This window comes from Symphalangus syndactylus, chromosome 1, assembly GCF_028878055.3.
Source record: "Symphalangus syndactylus isolate Jambi chromosome 1, NHGRI_mSymSyn1-v2.1_pri, whole genome shotgun sequence".
Classification (NCBI taxonomy): Eukaryota; Metazoa; Chordata; class Mammalia; order Primates; family Hylobatidae; genus Symphalangus; species Symphalangus syndactylus.
The window spans coordinates 121,374,282-121,393,690 of NC_072423.2; the positions used below are offsets into that span (position 1 = coordinate 121,374,282).

At 46.6% G+C, this 19,409-nt stretch overlaps 2 pseudogenes; one reads left to right on the forward strand and one right to left on the reverse strand.

Moving 5' to 3' along the window:
* Window positions 1-1,232: 1,232 nt before the first annotated feature.
* On the reverse strand, window positions 1,233-7,386 carry LOC134731706 (elongation factor 1-alpha 1-like; annotated as a pseudogene).
* Window positions 7,387-9,034: 1,648 nt separating this feature from the next.
* LOC129484387 (serine/threonine-protein phosphatase 4 regulatory subunit 2-like) lies at window positions 9,035-10,480 on the forward strand (annotated as a pseudogene).
* Window positions 10,481-19,409: the final 8,929 nt, after the last annotated feature.

Below are 19,409 nucleotides of genomic sequence, written 5' to 3' on the forward strand. Positions count from 1 at the left end.
CTGGGATGGGGCAGGGAAGAAGGACAGCAACTGGCACCAAGTGGGCAGAAGCCAGGGATGCTGTCAAGAATCCTGCAGTGCACAGGCTAGCCATCCACCAGGAAGAATTTTCCAGCCTAAGATGTCAATAGTGCCAAGATTGAGGAATCTTGATTTAGAGGAAGCCAAAGATCTGAATCAAAGGTGTCCATGAGAGTCTAAGCCCCCTGCAGAATGTACAGGAATCTTGAAGAAGACATTAGACTTTCCACGATCCATGGAATGCGGCTTGAATCAATCTTATGTAAATATTATTGGGAGGAGGGTGATTCTAATTAACCTCTGGGTTATGGCATCAAATAAGAAAAACTAATCAGTTAAAGTTCTTAATTGCAAGTAACAGAAACTAACTCTGGGGAAATTGAGCAGAAAAGGAATGTATTAAGTAATAGTGGGCAGCTCATAGAATCTCTGGAAGGGTTGAAGAACCCAACCTGGAGGCTAGGCAGAAAAAAACAACTCATAAAAGCATCCTACAGAATGGTCCATGAAGATATCAGTGCCTCCGCCACTGGCACAGACACTGCTGGAATAAAGGAAGCCTGAATGTTCTAGCAATCAAGATAGAATGGATGCTTCCAAATAAAGAAAGGAAAAAGAAGCAGGACCTCAAAGTTTCATTTTGAAAACATATAAATATCTTTCAGCCTTAACATGAGATAGTGAAAACTCAGCCACGTAAGCTGAAAACCTCAGGGTCACTGCTGACTCCATAATAGTAATCCAAGTCAAAATACACTTGGATAAATACATCGCCCTCCTAACAGGCCTCCTGATTTTAGTCTTCCACCTATAACCAACACTACATCCACTGGTAGAGTAACTTCCTATTTGGATTATGGTGCTTCCCTGTAAAGAAATTATGCATACATTAGCTTTCAAAACAAATCCAAACATAATTTGACATCATTCTAAGCACTCTGTGATCTGTTCTGGACCTACATTCCAGTCTTCTCTCCCACTACTCATCTAGGCAAATGATTTGCTTATTGAGCCCTAAGTATACTTGGTAAATGGTTTTCTTTCTTCTGCACCTTTATTCTCACCATTCTTTTTTCTGAGATGCCTTTTCCCCTTTTCTTTATTGAAATCTCACATTCGTCCTTTAAAATCCAGCTCAAAACTCACAGAACACCTAACAATACCACCGACCTACTTTGTGATCTTGAGAAAATGAATACATTGCTCTAAACTTATAAAAGTACAAAATGGAACATTGTATTTTGTATTTGTATTACACAATGTATACAATTAACATTGCATTTGTACTACATTTTGCTGAAAACTTTTTATCAGGAATCCATATTGTCTACACTGTGCTCTAGTGGAACTGGAAGCTCTAAACCTGTAGTCCTGAGGCACCGGGAGGGTGAGTGCAAGAGCACAGTCATTCTGGTGACTTCTTTGCTGATGAAGTAGGACTCATTTTCAAGTCCACCCTTTATCAAATGATCTCTATGTTGCAAACTAACGTACAGAAGACTGTATCTCATAACCTTTTCTTCCAGTGCTTTCAAACAGTGAGGCTTTATTAACACTTCCATGAAACAGTTCTGAAAGTTAAAAACACTTCAATATCTTTCATTCTCTCTGAATAGAGAATATGTTTTAATGGAGTAAATTCTCAACTTTCAGACTGCAAACTCAAGTGCATAATAAATATTGCATTTCTTGGGCTGGGTGTGGTGGCTCACTTCTGTAATCCCAGCACTTTGGGAGGCCGAGGCAAGTGGATCACTTGAGGTCAGGAGTTTGAGACCATCCTGGCCAACATGGTGAAACCCTGTCTCTACTAAAAATACAAAAAGTAGCCGGGTGTGGTGGTGTGTGCCTATAATCCCAGCTGCTCGGGAGCCTGAGACAGGAGCATTGCTTGAACCAATGAGGCAGAGGTTGCAGTGAGCCGAGATGGCGCCACTGCACTCTAGCCTGGGCAACAGAGTGAGACTCCATCTCAAAAATATCTATCTGTCTATATAGCATTTCTTCAAATACACTTAATTTTAACTCTGTACCTTCATTTAGTTGGTTTCTGGAAAGCAATTGCTGCCATTTTGGTGGTTCTCTCAGTAGGAAAAATAAAATTAGGTTATTCTCCCATTATAGAGAGTGTGGTGGTTCATTTTATGTGTCAACTTGACTGGATTAAGAGATACCATGACAGCTGGTAAAGCATTACTTCTGGGTATATCCATGAGGATGTTTCTGAAAGAGACTGGTTTTTGAAGCAGTGACTGAGTAAGGGAGATCCGCCCTCACCCAATGTGGGCAGTCATCATCCAGTCACCGAGTTCCTGGATAGAACAAAAAGGCAAAGGAAAGGAAAATATCCTCTGTCTTTCTCTCTCTCTCTTCCCCTCCCTCTTTCTCCCCCCAGGAGCTGGGACACCCACCTTCTCCTATGCTTGGACATTAGAACTCCACATTCTCCCCATTCCAACCAGAAACTGACACAAATACTATCGTGGCTGGGTTGTAGCCAGTTTTCTTAATGTACATGCTGATTTCCTTAATTATTTCCTCCTATCTCTTCTGGCTGTAGGATGGCTCAGTGGAATCCACTTTGTTAACACCAACAATTAGTTTTTTCACACCCTGTGTGTAAGGCAGAAGGGCATGATCATGGGTCTGTCCGTTCTTGGAGATACCAGCTTCAAAGTTGCCAACACCAGCAGCAATAATCAGGACAACACAGCCAACCTGATATGTCCCTGTAATCATGTTTTTGATAAAGTCTCTGTGGCCTAAGGCATCAACGATAGTCACTTGCTGGTCTCAAATTTCCACAAGGAGGTATCAATGGTGAGTAATATCACATTCACACTCAGCATTCAGTTTATCCAATACCCAGGAATAGTTGAAGACACTCTTTCCCATCTCAGCAGCCTCCTTCTCAAATTTTTCAGTGGTTCTTTTTTGATGCCGCCACATGTGTAGTTCGGATGGCCAGTAGTGGTGGACCTGCTCGAATCTATGTGTCCAATGATGACAACATTGATTGAATCTTTTCCTTTCCCATTTTGGCTTTTAGGGGTGGTTTTCATGACACCTGTGTTCTGGAAGCAAACCCGCTGCAATAGGAATATATATCTATTGTTATATATACATATATATTCCTATTCTTACTATAGGTAGTGCTTTTGGTGGCAGAGTTAGGCAGTCTAAATATCACTCTGTGTTTTCCACTATTGTTCCCAGTTTTACTTATGGTTAAATTGGCCATATGACTAGGTTCTGGCCCACAGGATGTGGGGAGAAATGAAGTAAGTCATTTCTATGCCAGCCTTACAAATCGTGTCAGACAATCCTCTGTGCTCTCCAAAGTTATCTTGGAAGCCACATGTTTCAGATGGTGTAGCTGGGAACAACCTTGGTTGTGAGTCTCCTGCTCAAGCAGCATATCCCATTCTATCTCAACTGACACAATCATTGAACACACATTATGTGCCAAGCACTACTCTCAGTGCCCATACATTAACTAATTTTATAATGAGATACACATATTAGCAAATATCATAACATCATGGTAATAGAATGATACATAAGAACATGCCTAAAATGGCATTGAACCTCAAATCTACCACACATATCCTTCCAGTATTTCTTCCCCACTCTTTCTGCTTGTCTAAACCTCACCCTAAATTTCATTTCAGTTAAGGAACAAAGTGGCAAACTGAATATGTTAAAGTAAAAAGGAAGAAGTTCTAGTGTATGTGTTTATTTTATATAAATATGTGAATCCAATATATTTATTAAGAGCTTCTTGAGAGCTGTGGATTCCTGCAACCTCTCCTGCTGATATGGCCTGGTAAATTGACTACTGAAAGTGGATTAATTTTGCCTTCTCTAAATGCAAGCACGACTGCTGTTTAGGTGGGCCTCCAAACTGGGAGATAGTAAGTCCCATTCTCCTGGTGGTGTTTGTGAGTTGGACCAGGATTATAGCAGTTGTAGCAGGATATAGCCTCAACTTGGTTTATCTTGGCCCTTCCTACCACCAAGGATTTTTAGGACCATACAAAGTATGAGAGAGAAAGGAGACTGTCAACAGCTTGTAACAATGATGTGGGAGCTGGTCCTTCTGCAAGGCACACAATTCAAATCACTCTTACAGAGGAGGATGCTAGCAAGCTAGAAACTAGTTTGGTACTGGTACTACTAAGAAGAATCACTATGCAGAATTACTCAAAGCCTAGTATATATATTTTTTTATTGTATAAGCCAAGTTACAGAACAGAATGAAGGTAGGGATTATGTTTTTAGTCTAAAACAGAAGCAAAGAGGAAATGAACCACAGTGTGGAGCAAAAAATACCTGCAAGTAGGGGGAGAAAAACCTCAGAACTGGGGAGTGGGGAGGAAAGGGAAGGTACAATTTTGAACATGACATTGGCTTAAAAGATTATAAATTGTAAGAGGAATAGAAACTTCAAAACAGAAAGAAAAAAAGTAAATTGCAAAAGCTTTTAATGATGGGAAGGTTGAAACAGAGTGACGAAAAGCAGTGGTATGCTGCTCAAACAATGGTGTATGGGTAATTGTTTAACAACTGGCTCTTCCAAAAATGGTGTGTTCATATGCATAAATTTCTTATAAATTTTACTATGAATAAATGCTTCATTACTATCAATCCTATCTATTTCAACAAAGAAGTTGCTCACGTCGTTAACCTATGAGTTTAGCTCTGACATGAGTATGGGTTGTATTTTCCTATACATTAGTGAGTAAGAGAAAAGTAAAACAATGAAGACGTACATTAGGAAAATTTAAATTAATGATGATGTGCAAGATTTCTTTACTGAATTAGATAATAGTTTTCAAATACTGAAAGAATATTTTCTCAATTCTCTATGTTATTCACAATGTAAAACCACAGACAGAACACACTTTAAAATTTAATCTGTAGTGTTATTTTTTTTCCATCACTTTCTTAAGATTAGACAATCAACAAAAAACAAATCAAGCCCTGATTTGTAATGCGTGCTGATTTCTATGGTGGAAATACTGCCACCATGACTAATTTCAAGCTATACCAGCAACATGTTACTGAACACAGAGAGAGGCACAATAGCACCTCATCATATGTATAGTGTTTCCACCATACAAATGCAATGGACATAATAACCACGTGCATAGAAAATAGTTCCTTATGCTTAGTAGTCACAGGTAATCTCTGAAGTCCCCCAAATTCCTAGCATTCCTAATCCCTTTGAATCTGATGAACCTGATTCTGTTTAGGTGGCAGGAATTATTTAGGAGCCTGAGACCTCTCAAGAGAGCATTAGGAAGGGACACTTAAGGGAAAACACTTACCTCTTCCTGATCTCTAGGAATGTCTCTCCTCCCATTTTTGCTTCTCCAAGGCCCTCTCTTCTACTCCAGGCCTCCCAGCAAAATCTGGTTTTCTTATAAAACCAGAAGAGCCTTGAATTGCCAACATTTCTCCTGCTAACATCCCCAAGGCAAGCTTACAAAAGCTGGCTGTCTTTTCAATGAGGACAGAAAAGAGAAGTCTGGAAAACAGAACATAAATCGAGAATGCATCTCACTGCAGCAGTTGGTACAGCTGAAGCAAGGCTTCAGTGTGAATGCTGACAATGGGGTCACATGTTCTCAGTCAATAACATGTTAATTAGCAGTCCCTGGTGCAGATTTTCTAATTACTAAAATACCTGAAAAGACTTTCATATATATATATAATATACACATATATACTTACATATGTATACTTTTTTTTTTTTTTGAGGGAGTTTTCCTCTTGTGGCCCAGGCTGGAGTGCAATGGCATGATCTCAGCTCACTGCAACCTCCCCCTCCAGGGTTCAAATTATTCTCCTGCCTCAGCCTCCAGAGTAGCACGGATTACAGGCGCACACCACTATGCCCAGCTAATTTTTGTATTTTTAGTAGAGATGGGGTTTTTCTGTTTTGGCCAAGATGTTCTCCATCTCCTGATCTTGTGATCCGCCCGCCTCAGCCTCCCAAAGTGTTGGGATTACAGGCATGAACCACCGCACCCAGCCATATGTATACTTTTATATATGTATGTACATATAATATATACATGTATATAAGTATATATTAATAATATATACATGTATATAAGTATATATTAATAATATATACATGTATATAAGTATATATTAATAATATATACATATATATAATACATATATATTATGAATCATGCTTTTGGTGTCATGTCTAAGAACTTTTCGCCTAACCCTAGGCCATACAAATTTTCCTGTGTTTTTACCTAAGGGTTTGATAGCGTTATGTTCTCCATTTAGGCCTTTAATAAATGTTGAGTAACATTTTGTGTCAGCCATGGCCATACCTTTCTCCATCTCTCATAGTATCGTGGGCATTTGCAGCTCCCAGTGCCCTGTGCTGTTCCCGTCTTCTTGGTCCGCTCTTCCTGTGAGTTTCAGGGCATGTCTTAGTGCTGGCGCTGTCCCGGTCCATCAGGGGGTCCCATGAGCTTGTCCGTGTGGGAAGGTCAGGACTGTGATGTTGACGGGATGCCCTGTGAGTCAGGAGGAGGTGCTGACAGGGGTTTCCATGTAGGAGAGAGAGGTGTTTGGTTTTCTGGATGGGGCAGACTTGAGAGGGTACAAACTTGAGAAATGCCACCAATGAGAAGCCCAGGCAGAGCAGGTCTCGAGGCCGCCCAGCCGTGTGGGAGCCAAATGTGGATGTGTCAGTGGCCATGCCAGGAGGTAAACCCTCAACCAAGGGCCTCTGGGTGTCCAAGGCCAAGTCTTGTTCAAGAGGTGCATTCAGCTGAGCCAACCATGGCAGAAATGCATAAGGGAGATCCCATGGTTCCTCTGTTTAAATCCCCTGCTAATCCCACCCGACTCAGAGAAGGAGCCAAGTCCTCACAGCAGCCTGCAACCCCCGCCTGACTCGGCCTCCTCTTGGCTCTGATTCTCTGTACCCTTCTATCCCTCTCTGTCTCTTCTCCCATCAGAGAGGAGATCCAGCATGATTATCCTGGTGGATTCAAACCCATCTTTGCCACACAGATAGTCACCGGAATGAATAGGTATAATCTAGAAAGAGTCCTTTTGAAAAAGAAAAAGGCAGGCCGCGCATGGTGGCTCATGCCTGTAATCCCAGCACTTTGGCAGGCTGAGGTGGGAGAATCACCTGAGGTCAGGAGTTTCAGACCAGCCTGGACAACATGGTGAAACCCCATCTCTAGTAAAAATATAAAAATTAGCTGGGCATGGTGGCATGTGCCTGTAATCCCAGCCACTTGGGAGGCTGAGGCAGGAGAATCATTTGAACCCAGAAGGTGGAGGTTGCAGTGAGCTGAGATCGCGCCACTGCACTCCAGCCTGGGTGACAGAGTGAGACTCTGTCTCAAAAACATAATAATAGGAATAATAAAGGAAAAGTGCAAAAACTCAAACAACAGAAACTGGGCAAAAGAGCTGAACCGGCCCTCCACAGAAGAGGAAATGTGGAGGAATGGCTAATGAAAACATGAAGAGGGGCTCAGCCTAACAGGGGGAGATATCACGTGACACCCACCAGACGGGCAAAAATCCCACAACCCAATCCATGCCAGTGTTGGGGAGAATGGAGAGAAGCAGGAACACCAGGCACTGCTAAGAACGGTTGTGAAGTATATTTCTGTTATGTTTGTATATGAAAGAGTGTGTGTTGTGGGTTATGAGGAAAATTACATTTCTTACCTGGGATGAAATTTTAAAATTTGAAAGCTACTGACCAGAAGAAACTTGCACTTGTGTACAAAAGAAATGCTCAAGAGTGTTCCCAAAGAAACACAGTCCTAAGGGCTCCAACCTGGCCAAACATTCATCCACAGCAAGATGAAGACATTTCCCATGTTCCCCTCAGACGGCGGGAGATCATGCAGCAATGAAAATGAACCACATCAGTGTGGGTGGGTCTCAGGGAGAGAATGGAGGACAAAAATATATATAGAGCAGATGCTCAGAGTCATGCAGTGTAGGAGCAGCCACGCAGGAGAATTTCCTCACATCAAAGTTCAAAACTACAGCCGAGACAACAAAGCAAGACCCTGCCTCAAAAAGAAAACAAAGTTCAAAAACTAAATGGCATATTTTTTAGGGATGTACACACACGGTGAAAGAAACATACTATGAAGGAAAGTGTGGGAATAATAAAGAGTAAAGCAGGAAGTGATTCCCTCCGTAGGAGAAGGGAAGGGACTGGGACTCGGGCAGGGCCTCCAGGGAGCATCCAAAGTTATGTCTCTTCAGATTCTTCTCCCTAAACTTGGTGGAGCTCCTCTGTGTCCAATGTGTCAATATTCTTTATACCTTACCCATACTGTACAAATGCTTTATTTCTATTCAATATTTAGAAGATAGTTATAAACAAGATGCATTAAAAAGCAAGGCGGCAGATGACCATCAGGAAGCAACATCCACGAGGTTCCATCCATGGAACCTCACCATGGATACGCTTGTGATCAAGGGCCTGGTCTCCCCTCAAGACACGGTCACAGATCAGAGGCCACACCATCATAGCAGTGGAGGAGGACCAGCTGGGACAGGGTCCTTCTGTGACACCTGCTGCATCACCAGGCTGTGTGAACGGACTCAATTGCCAGAACTCACAGAATAGCAGTATCAGCACCAAAACCTCACAGGAAAAATGGTAAGTTCTAAGTTTCTCCATTAATAGTAACTCTCAGATTAATCTCTGTCATCCATCGCTTCTCCAAGAAATAACTTTTTAGGTTGACGTGCCAGGGGCCATGTTGGAGGGTTGGTGGTAGCGGCTTGGGGAGGTGCTCGCTCTGTCGGTCTCACTCTTTCACACGCTTCCCCTGGCTCCCTTCTTTCCCCCCCCCACCCCACTTGGCCTGCATGCTGGAGTGTGTGCAAGGGAGTGGGAGGACATCAGGGTGGGGGGAGGCGTTCCGGTCCCCAAGAGACCCTCGGAGGGAGGCGGAGGCTGTGAGGGAGTCCGGGAAGCCATGGATGTTGAGGGGCTCCAGGAGGCGCTGGAAGATTTTGAGAAGAGGGGGAAAAGGAAAGTTTGTCCTGTCCTGGATCAGTTTCTTTGTCATGTAGCCAAGACTGGAGAAACAGATTCAGTGGTCCCAATTTAAAGACTATTTTATTTTCAAACCGGAGAAAGTGATGGATGATTTCAGAACTTCAGCTTCTGGGCCAAGAGGACCTCCCAACCCTAATGTCGAATATATTCCCTTTGATGAAATAAAGAATACAGAAAATTGTCACTGGATTTAATGGTATCCCTTTTACTATTCAGCAACTATGTGAATTGTTAACAGATCCAAGGAGAAACTATACAGGAACAGACAAATTTCTCAGAGGAGTAGAAAAGAATGTGATGGTTGTTAGCTGTGTTTATCCTTCTTCAGAGAAAAACAATTCCAATAGTTTAAGTCAAACGAATGGTGTTATGTTTCCTGGAAATGCACCAAGCTATACTGAGAGGTCTAATATAAATGGGCCTGGGACATCCAGGCCACTTAATCGACCAAAGGTTTGTCAGCCCCCATGACAACAAATGGGTCGCCTGAGAGCACGGACAGCAAAGAGGCAAATTTGCAGCAAAATGAAGAGAAAAATCACAGTGACTCTTCAACATCTGAATCAGAAGTTTCCTCAGTGAGCCCTTTGAAAAATAAACATCCAGATGAAGATGCTGTGGAAGCTGAGGGGCATGAGGTAAAAAGACTCAGGTTTGACAAAAAAGGCGAAGTCAGAGAAACAGCCAGTGAAACGACTTGCAGCAAAATTTCTTCAGTTATGGTAGAAGAAACAGAAGCATCATCTTCATCTCAGGATAAAGACAAAGCCATTGTACCCGGCAGGGCATACAGAAGAGGATGAAGAAGAGGATGAAGAAGAAGAAGGTATTGAGAGGCCATTCGTAAAGGGGAGGAGTAAGGAGATCCTCAAATTCTTGCATTGATTGTTTTCGTGAAAGAATTTTACATTATGGAACTCCTTATAATGCCAATGTTGGGCTTTTCTCCCACCTGTATGTAGCTGCTGCTGAATTTCAGGGGATGTGATTTGAACTATAGAACATCAGAATTCATGAAGCTTAACTGTGGAGGTATTCTGAAAATAAAATTTAAGTACAACAACATTTGCTTGTTTTTAGAGTCTTTTATGATATCAAGAGAAATGATCCCAGAAAGAAAAAATCAGGAAAAAGAATCTGATGATACCTTAACTGTGAATGAAGAGACTACTGAGGAAAATAATCAAATGGAGGAATCTGATGTGTCTCAAGCTGAGACAGATTTACTACATTCTGAAGGTAATGAAAACGAAGGCCCTGTAAGTAGTGGTTGACTGCCGTGAAACAGAAGAATTAGTAGGATCCAATTCCAGTAAAACTGGAGAGATTCTTTCAGAATCATCCATGGAAAATGATGACGAAGCCACAGAAGCCACCGATGAACCAATGGAACAAGACTATTTAGAAACATTTCGATGCAGTATTTCACATATAGTTCTGATTTTAACACCGTATAAAACTTTTATGTAAAAAAGTGGACCTTTAGTTTTACAAGAAAAGCAGGTTGTAAAATAAAGTACTTTATGGATAATTCCTGAAAGAGTTGTACATGTAAGAACTGTGAATATCAGCTCCTCTGGGTCCTGCTTACCTTACCGCTGATTTTTTTCTTTCTTTCTTTCTTTTTTTGGTCTGGGCAAATCAGTGGTTTGTGTATAGTTTTTTTTTTTAATTTAGGATTGAAGTTTCTAAACTGGAAGGTAATTAGAATTTTGAAAAGTTTTTTGAGATTATCACATTTAGTTTATACATGTGCAAGAAGCTTTTTCACTTGTCTCTTTCTGATAGCTCTAGCAGTTTTCATATTTTGGTCATAGTTTCAACATTTTAACATGTGACTAATAGGGTTTCATGCTGGTTTACAGATTTTATTGTTCGGCTACATACAATGGAACTTTAAGTTTTATATATATATATTATTCTAAGGGGGGAAATGTTATATTTTTCTGTTTCTATAAGAGATGAATACAGTGGATACTTTTTCTATTGGTAATGATTCAGTTCACCTCTTTCAGAAGACATTTTCTTTCTCTTCTGAGTAACTGAAATAAAATCTGGCCTTTGTGAAACCCTGGAAATCTTAAGTCTGTTGAAATAGCAGGTTAAACACATTCCAAGAGATCTGTTCAAACTCAAATTCTTTTGTATACTTCTGAGGTGCCTGAGAAAAAGACTTCATTATTTATGAGAAAATATTCTTTATTTTTGGAAATTGTGTTCAAATGTTAGCTTACTATTTTGTAGAATGAATGTTTATGAAGCTGATATGAGGCCATCTCAGAAGAACCACGCAGGTTCCTTGACCTTTTGCTTGCTTTTCTGAACATTGTGAATAATACACATGTCTTTCTAAATTATTCTAGAGTATGCAAATGTCAATGGTATGAAACACGACTGTACTGGAAAAGTTAATATATTACTTTAGTATGTACCTGAGCTAAATGACTGAAGCTGTAGGGGTGCATAGAAACCACCATAATTTGTATGACATTTTGAAGTGAATTAAATATTTTTGAACATGAAAAAAAGAAATAACTTTTTATAGCTCTGCATGGGTCTATTTTTCAATTTATATTTTATTTTACTAACTGATTGAAAAGACATATATTGTGTGTGGTGTGTGATTTTGTCTGTCAGGATAATCATAGCTTAATTTCTATTATTATTATACCAATATCATTTAGTTTTTTTTAAGCTTTTCAATTCCTGAGGGTATTAATCAGGGTCTTTCTCTCTTGTGAGACAGAAAACAAATCCAAACTGTGTAAGAGAAAAAGGAATGCATTGATCCCAAGGACTGAGAAGCTCCCAGACTTAACTTGCTTGGGATTCAGCTACATGTACAGTTTCAAGTGGCATCCTGAAACTCTCTCTCTCTACTTCCCCAACATCGGCTCCGTGTTTAGCTCCACGAACTTCAGACTTAAACAGCATCACTGGCTCCTGACCAGGATTCCAGCTCCACGAACCTCAAACTAGAACACCAGCCCGGCTTGTCCGCAGGTCTCCAGCTCCAAAACCTAAGACATCAGTGGCAGTACCTACTCCTCCTGGGGGCTCCAACTCTGAGACCCTCAGACTTGAACTGCAGCACCAGCTCTTCCCCAGATCTCCAGCTCCACGACCCTCAACTAGAACACACCAGCTCCTCCCTGGGTCTCCAGCTCCACGACCCTCAACTAGAAACACACCACCTCCTCCCTGGGTCTCCAGCTCCACGACCCACAAACTAGAACCACACTGCTCCCCACTGTATCTCCAGATCCACGACCCTCAACTAGAAACACCAATACCAGCTCCTCCGCGGGTTTCCAGCTCCACGACCTAAGATATCAGAGGCAGCATTGGCCCCTCAAGTAGATTCCAGCTCCAGGACCCTCACATTTGAACCACAGGACCATCTCATCCCTGCATCTCCAGCTGCATAACACTCAAATTAGAATAACATCAGCTCCTCCCCAGGTCTCCACCTGCACGGCCCTCGAATGGGAACTTCAGCTCCTCCCTGGGCCTCCGGCTGCACAGCCCTAAAACTAGAACATCAGCTCCCGCCCGGGTCGCCAGCTGCACCACCCTCAAACTGGAACATCAGATCCCCACGGGTCTCCAGCTGCAGGGCCTTCAAACTGGAACATCAGCTCCCCACCGGGTCTCCAGCTGCCTGGCCTTCAAACTGGAACATCAGCAACCCGCCGGGTCTCCAGCTGCACGGCCCTCAAACTGGAACATAAGCTTCCCACCAGATCTCCAGCTGCATGGCCCTCAAACTGGAACATCAGCTCCCCACCAGATCTCCGGCTGCACGGCTCTCAAACAGGAACATCAGCTCCCCACAGGGTCTCCAGCTGCACGGCCCTCAAATTGCAACATCAGTTCCCCACTGGGTCTCCAGGTGCACCGCCTCAAACTGCAACATCAGCTCCCCACTGGGTCTCCAGCCGCACGGCCCTCAACCTGGAACATCAGCTCCCCCCGGGGTCTCCAACTCCATGGCCTTCAACCTGCAACACTGGCTCCCCACCGGGTCTCCAGATGCACAGCACTCAAACTGGAACATCAACTTCCCACCGGGAATCCAGCTGCACGGCCCGCAAACTGGAACATCAGCTCCCCGCCAGGTCTCCAGCTGCACGGTCCTCAAATTGGAATATCAGCTCAATGCCAGGTCTCCATCTGCACAGCCCTCAAATTGGAACATCAGCTCCCTGCCGGGTCTCCAGCTGCATGGCCCTCAAACTGCAACATCAGCTCCCCCGCGGGACTCCAGCTGCACGGACCTCAAACTTGAACATCAGCTCCCCGCCAGGTCATCAACTGCATGGCCCTCAAACTGGAACATCAGCTCCACCCCTAGGTCTCCAGCAGCACAGCCCTACAACTGCAACATCAGCTTCCCCCCGGGTCTCCAGCTGCACAGCCCTACAACTGGAACACCAGCTCCCTCCTGGGTCTCCAGCTGCACAGCCCTCAAACTGGAACATCAGCTCCCCACCGGGTTCAAAATGTTCCAGTTTGAGGGCTGTGCAGCTGGAGACCTGGCGGGGAGCTGATGTTCCAGTTTGAGGGCCATGCAGCTGGATACCCGGTGGGAAGCTGAAGTTCCAGTTTGAGGGCCGTGAAGCTGGAGACCCGGTGGGGAGCTGATGCTCCAGTTTGAGGGCCATGCAGCTGGAGATCCGGCGGGGAGATGATGTTCCAGTTTGAGGGCCGTGCAGCTGGATACCCGGTGGGAAGCTGAAGTTCCAGTTTGAGGGCTGTGCAGCTGGAGACCCGGCAGGGAGCTGATGTTCCAGTTTGAGGGCCGTGCAGCTGGAGACCCGGCAGGGAGCTGATGTTCCAGTTTGAGGGCCGTGAAGCTGGAAACCCGGTGGGGAGCTGATGTTCAATTCTGAGGGCCTTGCAGCTGGAGACTCGGGGGTAGCCGATGCAGTTCGAGGGCCGTGCAACTGGAGACCCAGGTGGGAACAGATGTTCCAGTTTGGGAGCGATGCAGCCGAAGGCACTGCAGGGAGAAGATGTTCCAGTTACATGTTCCTCCCTGGGTCTCCAGGTGCATGGCCATAAAACTGGAACATCAGCTCCCCGGCCCTCAAACTGCAACTGGAATATCAGCTCAACATCAGCTCCTCTCCAGGTCTGCAGGTGCAAGACCCTCAAACCAGAACATCAGCTCCTCTCCGGGTCTCCGACTGCACGACCCTCAAACCAGAACATCGGCTCCACTCCGGGCCCACAGCTGCAAGACCCTCAAACCAGAACATCGGCTCCTCCCCGGGTCTACGGCTTCAAGATCCCCAAACCGGAACATCAGTTCCTCCCCGGGTCTGCGGATGCAAGACCCTCAAACCAGAACATCAGTTCCTCCCCGGATCTGCGGCCGCAAAATCCTCAAACCGGAACATCAGCTCCTCCCCGGGTCCGCGGCCGCAAGACCCTCAAATCGAAACATCAGCTCCTCCCCGGGTCCGCGGCTGCAAGACCCCCAAATCGAAACATCAGCTCCTCCCCGAGTCCGCGGCTGCAAGACCCTCAAATCGAAACATCAGCTCCTCCCCGGTTCCGCGGCTGCAAGACCCTCAAACCGGAACATCAGCTCCTCCCCGGGTCCACGGCTTCAAGACCCCCAAACCGGAACATCAGCTCCTACCCGGGTCCACGGCTGCAAGACCCTCAAACCGGAACATCAGCTCCTCCCCAGGTCTGCGGCTGCAGGGCCCTCAAACCGGAATGTCATCTCCTCCCCAGGTCTGCGGCTGCACGCTCCTCAAACCGGAACATCAGCTCCTCCACGGGTCCGCGGCTGCACGCTCATCAAACTGGAACATCAGCTCCTCCCCGGGTCCGTGGCTGCAAGACCCTGAAACTGGAACATCAGCTCCCCCCAGGGTCTGCGGCTGCAAGACCCTCACACCGGAACATCAGCCCCTCCCCGGGTCTACAGCTTCAAGACCCCCAAACCGGAACATCAGTTCCTCCCCGGATCTGCGGCTGCAAGACCCTCAAACCAGAACATGAGCTCCTCCCCGGGTCTGCGGCTGCAAGACCCCCAAACCGGAATATCAGCTCCTCGCCGAGTCTGTGGCTGCACGCTCCTCAAATCGGAACATCAGCTCCTCCCCGGGTCCGCGGCTGCAAGACCCTCAAACCGGAACATCAGCTCCTCCCTGGGTATGTGGCTGCAAGACCCCCAAACCGGAACATCAGCTCCTCCCCGGGTCTGCGCCTGCGAGACCCCCAAACCGGAACATCAGCTCCTCCCCGGGTCTGCGCCTGCAACACCCCCAAAGCGGACCATCAGCTGCTCCCCGGGTTTGTGGCTGCAATACTCCCAAACCAGAACATCACCTCCTCCTCAGGTCTGCGGCTGCACGACCCTCAAACCGGAACATCAGCTCCCCCCAGGGTCTGCAGCTGCAAGACCCTCACACCGGAACATCAGCTCCTCCCCGGGTCTGCGGCTTCAAGACCCTCAAACCGGAACATCAGCTCCTCCCCAGGTCTGCAGCTGAACGACCCTCAAACTGGAACATCAGCTCCTCCCCAGGTCTGTGGTTGCAAGACCCCCAAACCAGAACATCAGCTCCTCCCCAGGTCTGTGGCTGCAAGACCCTCAAACCGGAACATCAGCTCCCCCCAGGGTCTGCAGCTGCAAGACCCTCAAACCGGAACATCAGCTCCTCCCCGGGTCTGCGGCTGCACGACCCTCAAACCGGAACATCAGCTCCCCCCAGGGTCTGCGGCTGCAAGACCCTCACACCGGAACATCAGCTCCTCCCCGGTTCTGCGGCTTCAAGACCCTCAAACCGGAACATCAGCTCCTCCCCGGTCTGCGCCTGCAAGACCCTGAAACCGGAACACAGCTCCTCCATGGTCTGCGGCTGCAAGACCCCCAAACCAGAACATCAGCTCCTCCCCGGGTCCGCAGCTGCATGACCCTCAAACCGGAACATCAGTTCCTCCCCGGGTCCGCGGCTGCAAGACCCCCAAACTGGAACATCAGCTCCTCCCCACGTCTGCGGCTGCAAGACCCCCAAAGCGGATCATCAGCTCCTCCCCGGTCTGCGGCTGCAAGACCCCCAAACCGGAACATCAGCTCCTCCCCGGGTCTGCAGCTTCAAGACTCTCAAGCTGGAACATCAGCTCCTCCCCGGGTCTGCAGCTTCAAGACCCTCAAACCGGAACAACAGCTCCTCCCCGGGTCTGCAGCTGCAAGATCCTCAAACTAGAACATCACCTTCTCTCCAGGTCTCCAGTTCTGTGACCCTAAATCTAGAACATCAGCTCCTTCCTCAGTCTCCAAGTGAAAGACCCTCAATTCGAACATCAGCTCCTCCCCAAGTCTTCAGCTGCATGACCCTCAATCTAGAACATCAGCTCCTCTCCAGGTCTGCAGCTGCAAGATCCTCAAACTAGAACATCAGCTACTGTCCAGGTCTGCAGCTGCAAGACCCTCAAACTAGAACATCAGCTCCTCTCCACATCTGCAGCTGCAAGATCCTCAAACTGAACATCAGCTCCTCTCCGGGTCTCCATCTACACGGCCCTCAATCTACAACATCAACCCCTCTCCGGGTCTGCAGCTGCAGGGCCCTCAAGGTAGAACATCAGCTACTCCCAGAGCTAGAACATCTCTCCCACCTGGATCTCCAGCTCCACGACCCTCACAGAACAGCCACACTGGCTCCTTCATTGTCTTCAGCTCCTCAACCTAAGACAATAGCGGCAGCACCAGCTCCTCCCTGGACGTGCAGCTCAACGACTCTCGTAGACTTAAAAGGCAGCACCTGTTCCTCCCCAAGTCTCCATCTCCACTACCCTCAGATTTGAACAGCGGTAGCACCAGCTCCTCTCCAGGTCTTCAGCCCCACGACCCTCCCTGAACAATCCCTTCTCATAAAATTCAGCAGTCAAGAAAACTGCAGCGGAAGTAAATGAATAAATGTTTTGTTTTCAAATCGATATCTCTTTTATGTTCATGAGTTAACTTTTCTACTTTCCATTAGCCTTGCAATCTACTTACGTCCAATGTGAAACAGAAACACACCATTTGAAATCACGTTTAAAAACTTAGTATTTTTAAATGAAATCATCACATAGCTGTAGACACGATCTTCTCTCTCCCTGTGCAGAAGTCTTATGAAAATTCGAACTATGAATTTACTTTGTTGAGATTCCCAGAATACACATTAATCCCAACTGCTACTCCCCTCCTTAAAATCTTTTAACATATTCCCATCACCTGAGCATAAATGCCAGCTCCCATCCACAGCCCAAAGTGCCCAGCACGGCCCTGCCCTCTGCCCTGGTCTATGGTCTCCCCTCTTAAATGCCAGCACCATCCACAGCCCACAGTGCCCAGCACAGCCCTGCCCTCTGCTCTGGCCTAAGGTCTCTCCCCTGTGCTGTTCCCTTCCTGCCAGACAGGCCTCTGTCCATTCCTCAAACCACACAGGCTCAGGCCTGACTCCAGGCCTTTGCCCTGCTGTGCCCTCTGCCTAGGGTGCCTTTCCCGGGCTCTGCATCCTCCTATCAACCCGCTGAGCTCCAGCCTGCTCGTCGCCCCTCAGGTGGATGAACACACAGTGTCCTCTCGCCCCGAGCTTTTGCACAGGCTCTTCTCTGTGCCAGACACACACCCTCTCTATAGGTTTACTCTCTAAATACAATTCATCCTTGGAGTCTCCACTGAAATGTCGCTCCCTGCCCACCCCCCTCACTTGGACTTAACCTTGGTTAGGTTGCCAACCCCCATCTCCTGACGCCGGGAAGCTAGATGCTCTCCTAGCACTCGGAACTTCCCAATTGCCACATTTTGCACACCCGTGGTTACTGTGTTAGGTTGGTGCACAAGTCATCGTGGTTTTTGCCATTACTATTAATGAACTGCAGCAGCGGCTCCTCCCCGTTTCCTTTTTTTGCCATTCCTTTTAATGACTGCTGCACCAACCTGTTAGAATCATTTATATTTATATTTATCCATCCATCATCTGCCTTCCCCTCTAGAAATGAAGCTCCATGAGAACAGAGGCCAAATCTACTCAAATCACTCCACCTTCCCAGCACATTGTTTGTCAATAATCATTTACCAACTGACTGATAGGGAAATGCCTTCACTGTTGCTGGGAAGAGGCACATGACACGCCCCTTTGAAAGTCAATTCCATGGACAGTTAGCATTTGCTCTTCACTCCTGCACCCGTGGCGTGGCTGGGCTTAGGCTGATCTAGTCTGGGCTTGACTGTAGGCTAAGGATGGGAACCATGCCTGCTCCACACGCCTCTCATCCCGCAGCCAGAGCCACCATCCCCTGGGGCACGCACATCTCGTGGGGAAAATCAAGAGCCTTAGAGGGCAGGCCTGGCAGTGCCCACACATTCCAGGCTTCTGCTTGTGCTGTGTCTGTGAAAATCTCATTGGCAGAAGCAAGTCACCCAGCCACGAGCCAACACCTATGGGATGGATAAGTCCATCCACCCTCCCTCGGGCCCTGGCAAGTTTGTGGCTATGTCATACCCTTACGAGGGGAGTGAAAAATTGAGGCCCAACATTAAATCACCTATGGCAAGAAATGTCAGCCTCTGTCAGCACACTGGAATCATTCTTCATCAGCGGGTTTGCCTGACTTCTCTTTGCAATGGTGTCTGCAGGTTTAGGCCAATGCTGTTCCCCGTGGAGGACAGAGAAGCCTCAATGGGCCTCCATCTGTTGAGAAGAACAAGATATTAGCTTGGCGCAAAACCACCACAAGCCCCAGGTGGCCCTTGCCCTGTGAGACAGGAGAGGGGCAGAGAACTGTGGGAACTCAGGAAAGCTTGCATCCCCAGCCCCTCCCGTGCATTCCCAGCCCCTCCCCTGTGACCCCAGCACCAGCCCTCTCCCCTGTTTGCCCCATCTCTGCTTTTTTTCATTTTCTTTCTTTCCTTTTGTTTTTTTTGAGACAGGGTCTGGCTCTGTCACCCAGGCTGGAGTGCAATGGCACAACTCAGCTTACTGCAATCTTCACCTCCTCAGCCTCCCCAGTGGCTGGGACTACAGGTGCAAGCCACCATATCCAGTTAACTTTTTTTTTTTTGTAGAGACAGGATTTGCCATGTTGCCCAGGCTGGTCTCAAATTCCTGAGCTCAAGTAATCCTCCCACCTCAGCCTCCCAAAGTGCTGGGATTACAGGCGTGAGCCACCGAGTCTAACCTACTTTATTTTTCTCTACAGTACTTGGAACCTTCTAATGTACTAAGGACACAGGTATTTTCTTTCTTTTTTGTCTTCCGTAGAACAGGAGCTTAATGTGGGCAGGTATTTTTGTTGATCTCAT